Raw genomic sequence first — 13,234 nt, 5'->3', positions numbered from 1 at the left:
GTGCGCGTGTACCATATGGCCACCATCCCTGAGTCAGGTTCTGCTGGAGGCTTCCTTCCTGTTAAAAGGGAGCTTCTTCGTTCCACGGCCGCCTCGTGCAGCTCAGGCTGAAGGATTAAACTGATGTTAAGATTTGACGCAATTTGCTTGTTTGCTTATTTTTCATGAATTAGTTTGTATGAACACAGTTATTATAAACTGGATTAATGTGGATTAGTTTTAACTAGATCATGTCCATAAAATGCGTTGAGACAACTTTGTTGTAAACTGATGCTTTACAGATAAAGCTGAATTGAATTGACACCTGTGTGAACAGGTGGTTAAATGAACGCGGTCTCTCGTTGTTAAAGATGGATTTATGGGTCTTTGGACCCCTGTGGTCTCAACTAATGAGGCTGAATTTGTTCTGCTGAGAGGAAACAAACTAAAACTTTCAGGTGTCATCACACGGTACCTGTAAGGTCGGATCTGACCAGAAGCTACAGCCTGTTGTAGCTGATCCTCCCCACCACCACCACCACCACCACATGGATGAACTTCAGCCTGCAGCTGAAATCCGTCCACTGATTCTCACGTTTATCTTCCAAACAACAGTTCTGCTTTTAGGTGAACATTGAGGAAGATGATGATGATGATGGGCCATGATAGAGCAACGACCCTCCAAGTAAATAAGTATTTTAGTTAGATTGTGGAGATTTCCTCAGAAAAACTGCAGCTGTGACATCCATGTTTACATCTCACCTCCGTTTATCGTCCTTTTTCATCTTTGTCTTTTTATTTGTACCTTTGATCTGTGTGATGTTTGTTAGTATCAGTGTTGTGTGTTCTGGTAAACTCTTTATTTCTGGTTTTTAGTCACTTTTATTTCTGTGCACATTTGTTTCCTTTTTTCTCTCTTCCTAAGAAACAGAAACAAATACATTTCTTTCACATAAAACATCTTTCCTCCACAGACATAGATGTTATCTTTTTAATATTATTGTACTTTTGATTTATTTTGATCAATTCTATAAAATATTTATAAGACATCATATTACAATATTATAGTATTCTACCTAAACACTACCATGTATTTTCCTGAGGTAAAATAATTACTTAGGTTTAATTATTATCTGACTTTGTGTTGTTTTCAGACATATGGAGGGATTATAATCTCTGAACATTATAATAATCTGTAACCTGAGCCGTTCTGCAGGTCGGTGGTTAAAGTTTGGTGTCATCTTCATCCCTTCCACAGGAAACAGCTTTTCTTCAGGTTCAGAACCTCCAGCTTCCTACATGTCTCCTGCCCCCTGCTGGTCACATGAGGCCATTACACAAACACCAGCAGCCCCTCACGTCTCTACACCTCCACCCAGTCAGGAGGAGCATCCTCGACTCCTCTACATCAGAAATAATCCTGTTGAATTCACAAAAAAAAGGTTTTGGCAAAATGAAGATAAAATATAAGAATTATTCAAACATCTCAGCTTTGTCTCCAGATTTTATCTCATGCGTGGTTTTAATTTTTACTGCCACCTTAATAATTATTAATAATCATTTCCTCCTCCTGTGGTACACAGCAGATTCATGCTCATTATTGATCTGTTTAAGTTCCAACCATCAAACCATCAAACCAAATAATACTAAAATCAAATTATTTTTTACATGAAGCACTTTTCATGCAAGAAGCAGCACAAAGTGCTTCACATGTGCAAAGTGCACATTTAAACCAGAACACAAGCGTTCACACACACACATTAACACACACACACAAACACAAGTACAAACTAAAAACACACAGCACACATACAACCCGCCTGCAAGCTATTCTGCACAAACTACAACCCCTAATTTCTGTCTCTTAATGGAATATAAATATAAAAATAGAAATAGAAATACTAGAAATAAACAGCTGGCTTGATGCTGCTGAGAGGAAACGATATCTTGGAGATCCGATCACACCAGACGGTGTCAGGAAGGGCCCAGGTCATGGCCGGCCGGGACCCACACTGGATTAATGTGTGGAGTCAAACAGGACGGCCACGTTTCTCACTGAGAAGGTTTAAAGCAGGGGTAGCCAACGTTGGTCCTCGAGGGCACCAATCCGGCAGGTTTTCCAGATTTCCCTGCTCCAGCACACCTGACTCAAATTAAATGGATCCAACAGCCTATAAGGATCTCCACAATGACTCGTTAGTTTAAGTCAGGTGTGTTGGAGCACAGAAATCTGGAAAACCTGCCGGATTGGGGCCCTCAAGGACCGACGTTGGCTACCCCTGGTTTAACGTTTTGTCATTTTGGTGAAAGGATCTCTTTCTTGCCTTCAGGACCAAATATTAAAAATATATTTTAAAGATATTGTGTTTATTTAAAAACATGCAGGTAACTGGATAAAAACTTATAATTTTATCTATAGAAACTGTAAGTTTGAGAATATTTGGATCTAAATGACGCTTCTTCAGAAGAGGCCTCACCACTCCCGTTGTAGGCAGATGGGAAAGTAGAAGAGAATAATTTACCATGTTTAAAAGCTCATGCTTAAGAAACCATAAAATATTTGGGAATTGGATTTACAAGCAGGTCCTTGGCTTTATTTGGGAGAAAACTTGACCAAGTGTGTTTTCATCAACCAGGATAAAACTCTCCAGTGTTTCCTTGGGTAAAAAAAAACAACAAAAAAACGCTTCAGATGTATAAAAATCAACATTTTGATGCGATAAAAGTGGATTTCATGGCACTGGACCGCAAACACTAGTATCTTCTTATGAATCTTCTTAAATTTTTATAGGAAGTTTTTTATGAAGAACCTCCATCAGATTCACCAGTGTGCTCATAGACCAGAAAATGGTTGAGATCTTTCTTCTGAGACTGGTGAAAGCAAAGCCAGCATATGAATTAAAGGAACGTGTCAAATGACCCAAAACATGCACATAAAAGTTCAAGAGTTGTGGGCCGTGTGCAGACAGACAGTTGGTCAGTGGTGTTATTAACCAGGTGACCAGGGTATAACCTTAATTCCCTAATAAACTGGCCTTTATAATATATATATATATATATATATATATATATAGATATATATCTATATAGATATATAGATATATAGATATATATTATGGGGTTTTATTCTTCGTTAAGTGAGGTAACCAATCTGACAAGAAAGCTTAAAAATCTGGCAGATCTAGAACATTTTACATGGAGACATGGGGATGTCCTCAGAATAGGAACATCGCCTTTATTTAATGTAGTAAAAAAAGACTCACAAAAACACTTTATAACTATTGGCTTTATCTTTATTTAACCTTTCTAAGGAAACAATGACAACAGCTGTGACTGAAGCTTCAGCCCCTGAAACAGCAACTCTCCAAACTTTATTTTTTAATGTCTAAATGTTTCATAAACTACTGTTTGTGTTTACTTTAATGAAAACTAACTAACTAGGGAAATATGCAGGAACAAATTACACATGAGAGAGTCACTATCGACTAATATACTGATTTATTTTTATTTAATTTTAATTTGTTAAACATGTAGAAACTGACTTCACCAGGTAAAAGTTGGGTCGGGCCACTCTGTCGGGCTGAAAGTGGGCCATTATTGTCCTGGTCACATTCATGATCCCATTCTCGTTCTGTTACCGTGGAAACATTCATCACACATCAAATAAAACCTGCTCAGTGGAGAACTAACAACTTACAGTTAGCTTACCTGAGCTTCTGATCAGAGATGGAGATATTTCCACCAAAATACTGATCATCAACAACCGCAGGTTACCATGGAAACACATTCACCTGTTTAACATGAGCATCAAACGAGTTTCTCGGTCAGACCGTGATGTCCGACAGTTTAAAACTCATCTCTAAAGGCCCGTTCATGCTCCTGTATGTACGTTAATAACGACTTCCACTTCAAACGCTGTCGTGCGTCGTCGTCTTCACACTTTCATGCGTCGCCATGGTTGTTGAGTTAATTCCTCCACTAGGGGGCAGAGCTAAGTTCAGAGTTCACTCCCCTGAGCCCACGTCAGTTTCAGACACCGTTTGGCAGCTGTAACCATCACAATAAAGTTTTTTCAAACTAGCCAACACACCCTGAACACTCGCATATATTCTTTCTTCAAAAGCTCCCGCAATTCCACCTTCTTTTTCTGTTTTTTTGTTTCCTTCCTCATTCTTTTCTTCTTCTCTGGTTTGTTTATTTCACGGGTAACATGTCAGCTGTTTTGCTCAGCACTGCCCCCATGATTTCTGGTGGTATTGCTCTGTTCTCTGCATCAAGCAACGGATAGCTAAGCTCCCTGAAAATGGATCAAATTACACGGTAAACCGACGCAGAAGACAGATGAAACTGTCCGTCTCCACCGTCGAGCATAAATGGGCTTTGCTCTTTGTGGCCATTCCCACATTGTCTTGGTTATTATGAGATATAAACCATTGCAGATTTTTTTGATGCAAAAACACAACATAAAAACACAGATAAGACCAAATTAGCAGACATGCTCGGTGTGCATGTGCGGCTCTGGTTCAGCTGGTCTGAGAACTCTCTAAACATTTCAGTTCACAGTGGCTTTTTATGTGCTTGTCTCCTTTTTCATGCCTTTATGTTTGCATCTGAATTCTGAATAGTTTTACTATTTTTTTTTTTTTTTGCACTTTTACATAAAATAAAATAAAGAAAAAACTGAGACACTGATAGACAAAAAAAAAAAAGTTAACTTCTATTTTTCTTCTTTTTTTAAACCCAGCAATTTACTCATTTTAATAGAAATTTTTATTCTTCATCTCATTGTGTCCTCCCTCCTGGTTAATCCTTTGTCCTCTTCAGATAGAGGACGTTAACCTGCAGGGACGTCTCCACGTCTCATCATGTCCTCCCTCCTGGGAAGCCTCCTTTAAACTACCGTGTCGATCTGTGATGAGCCAGAAACGACCTGTGAAATCGTCTGATTGCTGCTCTGATTCCCGACGGTCAGTGAAGTGTTCACACAGAAGGAGTCCATTAGAGGGACATTTCACACTGAAACCATTAGTTCTAAGATGTGGTTGTTTAACACACACACACACACACACACACACACACACACACACACCAGGTGGATTGTGGGAAGTGTAGGATCCAGTTTATTTCCTCCTGCTGATGGGAACAGCTTCATGATAATGGATCAGGACAAGCAGAACCCCCACCAGTAAAAAAAAAACAAAAAAAAAACATTAGGTTTCTGAAACTTGTCTACTTCTTCTCATCTTGTCTAGAAGTCGTTCAGAAGGATCACAACTTTCGATGTTGAGCCTGTTCCAGATAGACTTGGCTAAAGAGATTTCAGATGATATTTCACGTCCTGCATGAAGGACCTGAAACCATTCCAGGAACCAGCTGGAGGCTCAGAAGGTGTCATCTTAACTTTTTCTGTCAGTTCAACATCTTTAGTTTTCTGCTTGTATCCTGAGATCCTGTCATCAAACTACAGCAGGAACTGAACCAGAAGAGAAATAAATTCCAAACTCCTGAGTGTTTACCAGAAAGTCTGCTAAATGAAGGATTCCTTCAGACAAAACTCAGGGCTGAAAAAAAGCTGTAACTCTTGATAATCTTGAAAAACCAAAACAACTCTTTCTGACAGGTAAAAGTAATTTTCTCTTTTTAATGGTCTCTTATGTGTTTTGAATGGGCACCTTCATGTAACTGGGTTTTTGTATTTACTGCTGCCTATCTTGGACCAAGACTCCCTTGTAAAAGACGTTTTTAATCTCAATGGGATTTTTTTTCCCCGGTTAAATAAAGGTTAAATAAATAAAAAATATAAAAATCTAGTAACTTACCTGTACTGTGAGCTCTCTCCAGCCAGTAAATGATAGTTTTATATTGACTCTTGTCTTGCTCTGTCTCTTCTTCCACTTCTTTTCCTCTCTTCCTCTGATCATGTCCACTTGGGTTTCTTTTCTGAATCAGCCACGGTGTGCATTCAAAACAGCCGGTGTGTTTCTATCCATTTGCTAGCATGTGAAGTGGTACATGAAGCAAAACTGTGCTGCAACATCACGCGGCGTCCCAGAAGGAAAAGTTTCTCAGCCTCAGGAAGCTGCTGGGTGGCGACGGTTCCAGAAATGCACATAACAGCGGTCTGGAGTCCTGAACGTAGACTTTTAAGGTCAGAAACAGTGTTGTAGGCATCTCAGATTTAGTCTACAGGACGAAAATGCTTATTGGTTTTAGTCACATTTTATTCATTTCTAAATTTGTTAGGTTTGGTTGACAAACACTCAAAAAGGTTTTATTTTAGTTTTAGTCAAATAAAAAATGTATTAGTTTATAACAAATTAATTTAGGTCAATAATACGTATTAAAAAGTGGAATCAAGGTTGACAGTTTATAACAAGTAATTCATAAAACAAGTTAACCTTAATACTTTTACATAATAACCAGATCCTTTACCAGACTAACAGCTTTAGCCGAGACTTTCCCTTCAACAGGGATGAAATGCTGCCGTGTTTTACTAACTGCTGTTGGTCAGAAACCTTTTATTTCTATATTTAAACTTATTTCATGAATTGATGCCCTACTTCATCATACAAAAAATAGCAGATCTATAAGTTCAACAAATAGCAACACATTGTGAGCTTGTTGTTTGGTTATTTTCATTAATAATTAGAAAATTAAAAGGAATGTTTTTAGACTTAGAAGGTTTCCAACCAACAGCAGATACTTTCTGATCTACTTAGGGTGATGCTTTACACAGAAAAAGTGTTAACTGTGGAATCAATTACTCCAAAAAAGCAAAGAGCAACAACATCCTTACTTTGGTAACTGTGGTTTTATTTCTGTTAATTTTCTAAAGTTTAAAACTCCACTCTGAACATACACATGTCCAAAATATGAACAAAGGATGAGGAACACATGCTCAACTTGACCTGGTCTGCCAGTGAAATTATGATGGATTATAGTTAATATATGTTCATATATTGTTTCATTACTTAATCAAACTTCTTCATAAACGCTGCCGCCATGATTCATCTATGAATGAATAAACTGTCTGTGTGCGCTGCATGTCTGGTGGTGGGCGTGGCCAAGGTGCAGCACTGCTGACTGACAGGTCGCAGAAATGTGCATTTTTGATGTCGGACAATCAGTCCTTGAACATTTTCATCTCATCTCGTCAACAAAATCTCACAAATGTCTCGTAATGTTTTCATCATCAGAGAGCCATTTTTAGCTCGTCACCGTCTCGTTATCGTCATGAAAAAAAGGTTTGTTAACTAAAAAAGGTCGTCAGCGTCATAGTTAGATGAAAACAACACTGGTCAGAAAGTTACATGATGCCTTTACATCCCCCACAGGTACCCATTGGTACTATAACAAATGTGTCCATGTTTTGTTACTAGAAGTTTTATTAGACCCCAAAGCAACCAACTTACCTTCTATGGACCTTTTTGAACTTGTTGCAAATATTTCCACTTGGTGATCCAGATTATTTTGTGATGTTATTTCTCATGTCTCTCTAATGTAACCACAGATATTACAGTTTTAGAGACAGGAACACAAAAATTCCCTCTTACAGCTATATATAGTTCCCCTAATCTATCCCACCCTCTAACCCCCCCCTACAAAAGTTTGGCTCCGCCACTGATACATGGACCTTTCAGTCCCTCAGAAAGGTCCACAGTTAGTCAGATAGTGTTTGATGTTGTCACTCTTCAGTTCATTGAAGTTCCAGATCTGTAAGGACAGAACCAGAACCGGTTCTGACCCTTTAACAGTCCTGTGATGAGAAAACAAATGTCTGAAACCCAAATATGTCCTCAGAGATCTTTTCACACACACAGTCTCATGTTGTTGATCATCTTCTGATGCAGATCACACACACTCTGAGTCTGTGTGTGTGCTGTGTGAGCTGGGGAGGTGTTGGGGGAGGCAGGGGAGGTGTTTGGGGGTAAAGTGGAGGAGAAAACTGCCTCTTGTCTTTTCCAGTTTGAGGCTTCCAGATGGGAAGTCATTTTTTATTCGTCTTGTGGCGTCTCTTCACATCTGTCGTCGCAGATGTTTAATGAATATAGAAGCAGCCGAGCTGTCGGCTCATTAATACTGCAGCGGCACGGGGAGCCCGGCCGGCACCGACTGCAGGGGCCCACCGTGCCGCCGCATCACTGGGGCCCGGCGGCGGCAGCTGGCGCCTCACAGGAAGGAAGCTCTGCATGTCTGTGTGTGTCACTGAAGCTCTTTATTGGTATTAATTGACGTGATTGGAGTGAGTCCTCCCCTCTCTGCAGCATCAAACAGGTAAAGAAGCTCCGCCTCCTTTTCAAACTAAAGCCTCACACTGACCCCACCCCCTCCTGCAGTGATTGACAGGTGTCCTGGGCTTCAAGGAGCCGTAAAGGTGTGAACGGGCTGAGCTCAGTCAGGATTAGCAGAACACACTGTATCTCCTGACATCAGCATCTTGTTGCCATGGAAACAAAAGCTGTAACAGGCTGTCAGACACCTGACATCTCTCCTGGACAGATGTGTGGCTCCTACTTTGTCCTAAAAAGTGGTGCTAATAAAGTTTTGGAGGTGATTCTTTCAACATGATCTTGGTGAAAAGCCTTTTTTTTTATTTGTTTGTTTATCTTTTCTGAAGAGTTTGTTGTCATGAACTCATCCACATGTTTATATTTACTGGATGTTGTCATGTAATTACTTTACTAATGAACAGATTCGCTGCATTCAGATCTGGTTCTGTTTGTTTATTCCTGTTTCAAGCAGTTGTGGTTGTAAAGGCCGTTGCTCAAAGGCTCCTAATGATTTACCTCAGTTTGCTCTCTGTGGACTCAAACCCAGGATCTCCTGATCTAAACCCACCTCTGTAACCACTAGACTACCACATCACCCTGATGGAAGCATATGCCTCTCCAGAAGTCCATCATCCACCTCTGCATCAGTGTCACCTTCACACTGATGATGTCCTCCATGGAAACTGATGTCCTCCCCATAGATAACTACAGTAAAGACTTGATGTCTTGATGTCAAACAGGCACACTGGCGGCCATCTCTGTCTCTGTATTGGTCACGATGTCATGACGGTTTCTCCTGCAGTGCTGCGTGAGTACTAGAAGGTCCTGACCATCCAGGAGTCCTTTCTGTCTTTGTCCTTTTCACTCTGAAATTCCAGACTTCCTTATGCCAACATTCTGCTATGTAGTTGCTGAAAGACCAAAGTTCATTGTTTTTTTTTTTTTAACCCTGTCCTGTCCAGCATCCTAATATACAGAACGGTGGTCTGTGTGCCATATTTTGCTTGACAGATTTGCTCTACCAAGGGAGACATGTTATATACATGGCTGCCCTTGATATTTTTTATTATTTTTATTGTAATCTCATTTTCTTTAGTCTTTATATGTCAGTGCCGAACTTGACAGGAAGACAGAGGAAGAAAGAGGAAAAAAAATAAGGGAGAAAAGGACATGATTAAAATGTGGAAATAACAGTTGTCTATGCTGCCCAGAACATATCACAAAAAAAACAAAAAAAAAACAATATAAACTACCACAGTACTACATGATACCAAAAGAAAAATAGGATGATGATGATATAAAAAATTACAATAGTCATCAAACGTACCTGCAGACAAACGTACCAACACACAAACATCAGCTACATCTAGTGAGAAGCGGATGGAGAGGCGAGCACGTTTGTGAGCATGCACGTGTTAACATGCATGTGTGGCCATGCAACAAGGAGGAAATGTGTACCCGCAAGGGGGCCGCGATCACGCCGCACACCGAAGCATCAGCGGGGGATGGGAGGAGCCCGAGGCCCCAAAGGCCAAGCAGGTCCACAGAGCACCAAGCCCGGGACAGCCAAAGCAGACAGAGCAGCGGCCCGCCCGGACCAGAGCAGAGGGGCCCCCAGACCGGAACCCCCGGCGCGACGGGGCAGGGGCACCGAGCAGCCCAGGGTGATGGCGAGCAGGCCCAGCAGGCGCTGGGCGCTGCGTTGAGAGCCGCACGGAGGGCAGGCCCACCACAGGCCCAAGGGCCACCCATTCCCCCCAGCAGAGCCCCTCCCAGGAACCCGACGGGGCCCGACCGCCCCAGGCAAAACCACCGTGGGCCACACCAACCCAACACCAACGCTAGGCACCCCAGGGACAAGAACATGTCCGCAGGCCCCCCCCAACAAAAAAAAAAAACAAAAAGAAACCTCTTCACCCCAACCCTTACCCATTCAACCCCCACCCCTTCCCACCCCCACCAGGGGCAGCCCAGGGAGTATAGGGTCTGGTGGGCCCCAGACCCGACCCTCTCCACATACACACACCCACACAACCACATACATTCTCCCTGAGGTCTCACCAGCCCCCCGATGCAGCACCGAGGGCAGCCCCCAGGGCAAACGGCGCCCAGTAGCACCCCGCACAGGGCTCCAGGCAGGCACCGAACCTCCACCCCCCGAAGCCCCGAGTGCATCCCGAGACACGAGGGCGTAGGAAGACCCCCGCCCCCCAGCCCCCCAGCCAAAGTTCATTGTTGAACTCATTGTTGATTCTCTAAAGACCGAAGTGGTGAGTCTCAACCCATCCTTGTTGGAAAGACTAAAACCTCTGGTTGATGACCCTCTCACCAGTTTATCTGCTGGTTCCAGAACCAAGTTACTGGATATTCTAAAAGACTTTATTTGTTTGACTCTGGAACAACTTTGTATTTTTCTTCCTTTATGTTTATGTTGTTTATAGTTCATCATGAACTGAACTCATTTCTTCATAAGGTGCAGTTTCTCTTCAGTTTTGTTTGTGAGCAGCTTGTTTACATGTAAACAAACCGTGTCTTCTGATCTTAGCATGATGGGAACACTCAGGAGGACCTGACTTTGGTTGACTTTGGGGCCTCTGAAGGCCCCACATATAAAAGCCCAAAACAGGAAACAATGAAGCGGCTGTTTGTCTTCATCACTAACTGCCCCTCCTCCTCCTCCTTCTTCTTCCTCTGCACCTTTTTCAAATGTTTCCATTAAAAGGCTCATTTCCTCTCATCTGCTTTAATGTTTCTTCAGTCCAGATGAGCAACTGTGAAGGTCACTGGACAGAAATCTGGACTATCCCCCTCTCACCCCCGCCACCCCCATTCTCTCCCCCCTCACCTGCTCAGGGTAAGGACCATTACCTGAGACCCATTAAACCATTAAAATGGAGGCTTTGTCCCAGATCCTCGTAAAGACGCCTCAGCTGTTCTGTGAAACCTTCACAGGTAAAATCCATGTTTTTAAAAAGTTGTCTCATTTCAGTTGAGGTAGAAATAAACGGGTAGTTGACTTAACAGGCTAAACTACCTCCCACCCCCCCACCCACACTTACTGTTACTGCACCTGTCAGGCGAAACTGAGGGCACAACCTAGCAGCACTGACAGCCTCAAGGACTTAAACTCTTCATTTTTGTTAATAATTGTCAGTTTTCAGTGTTTCTGTGTTCACATCAAACCAGGTTTTTAGGGGAACATCATCTCGGTTTCTTCACACACACACACACACACACCAGAACACTGGAGTTATAATCCAGCATGGTCCAATATCACCAAAAACACCCGAACCATCCCAAATATTATAGAAAACACATACAGAACAAACACTCTTTGGACCACAAATCACTCCACATTCTACACTGACTGACTGGCAGAATTCTGGGATCATTTTTACAAATCTAGACTAAATGTCATCATTTTCTATAGAGAAAAAAAAGCTACATGTCACTACAAAAGATTAGGCTGAATTTTAATATTGGTAGGGACGTAAAAGTGTCCCTAAAGAGGCCTCTGGAACACAAATATTTGTTTGTACATGTGATAGGTGTTTATTTGAAATATCTTGTTATTGAGACAGTAGAAAATCTGAACAAGCAGAAGTTTATAATGTAAAATGTTATTTTCTGGGACAAGAACTCTGATTATTTTCAAACAATGTAACTGCACAAAATTTCTGACATAGTATTAGAGAAAATTATTTTTTAACTTATTAAATTATTAGTCCAATTTGAACTAAAAACAACTTAATAAAACTAATATGATCAACTCTTTCCAGGTATCGGTACCAAAGAAAAAAAAGAAAAGAAAAAAAAACTATTTTTAAATCTGTACAATATTATGTGAAGGACTGATAAACTGTGTGTTAGATGTAATCAGAGGAGAGTGGGTTTCTGTCTGGCACTGAAGAAAGAAGAAAAAGGGCTAATATTAATGTCCATCAAAAACCATGTAAATGGGCAGAAAATTGTGATTTTTTTCACCAGAAACTGCTCCCAAAATACAACGAGGAGATCGAGGGAGGGCCTTATACATGTTTGCGTAAGGGGTGTAAACATGATCGAGTGTGTTATTGCCACGCGTAGAACAGCTGATGTGTTGGTGGTATCTCGGCAGGACTTTCTTCACGTTGGCGCTGTTAAAGTCAAAAGACATGTTTCATTTCATTTCAGTTCAGTTTATTCACACACACTCCCATATGTACAAACATTCACCTTTACATAGAAATTCAGCTATCAGTTATGTGTGAATCGGATCTCCCTGAGAAGCTAACACAAGTTTTTTAGAAAGGAGTCCGAGTACATACAAAAAAAAAGACTGAAACAAATACATAATAATAAAGAGAAAAAAGATAAAGCATGACACGTTACAACATCATCATACATCATCAACATACCTACTTACAACAAACTGTATATTAAACACAAAGACACAAAACTTTCTGATATCAAATAAATCATAATTATTAAGGTATATATGAACTGATCAATTTAGCATTTAACATTTTTTAAAGGTGGAGATGGATTTCAACACTTTCAAATTCTCTTCAAGCTCAGTCCAAATCTGTGGTCCCCTACATACAGTACTCAGATTAATCCTTATGTGTCGTCTTCTTTTACCACTAATAAGATATTTCTTCTCAGTGTCATGAGTGTGGCAAGGACTCCAAACTAGAATGAGCTCTGACAGCCTAATATTTATTTTGTTAACAGTTTGGAACATCATGCATGCATTTTTAAATATGTTCAACTCTGTAAGTCAAAGAAGACTGAAATGATGGAAGAAAGGACGAGAGAGAGAGTTGGTAGAACAGAAATTGGAGGGTAAGTCTACCCTCATATCATCACCAGTACACAGTACCATCAGCATCATCACAGGACCCAGTCTACCCTCACATCATCACCAGTACCCAGTCTACCATCAGCATCATCACAGGACCCAGCCTACCCTCACATCATCACCAGTACCCAGTCTACCATCAGCA

Source organism: Melanotaenia boesemani, chromosome 7 (assembly GCF_017639745.1).
Source record: "Melanotaenia boesemani isolate fMelBoe1 chromosome 7, fMelBoe1.pri, whole genome shotgun sequence".
Taxonomy (NCBI): domain Eukaryota; kingdom Metazoa; phylum Chordata; class Actinopteri; order Atheriniformes; family Melanotaeniidae; genus Melanotaenia; species Melanotaenia boesemani.
The sequence above is the reverse complement of the archived record's forward strand: the minus strand, read 5'-3'. Positions refer to the sequence as shown.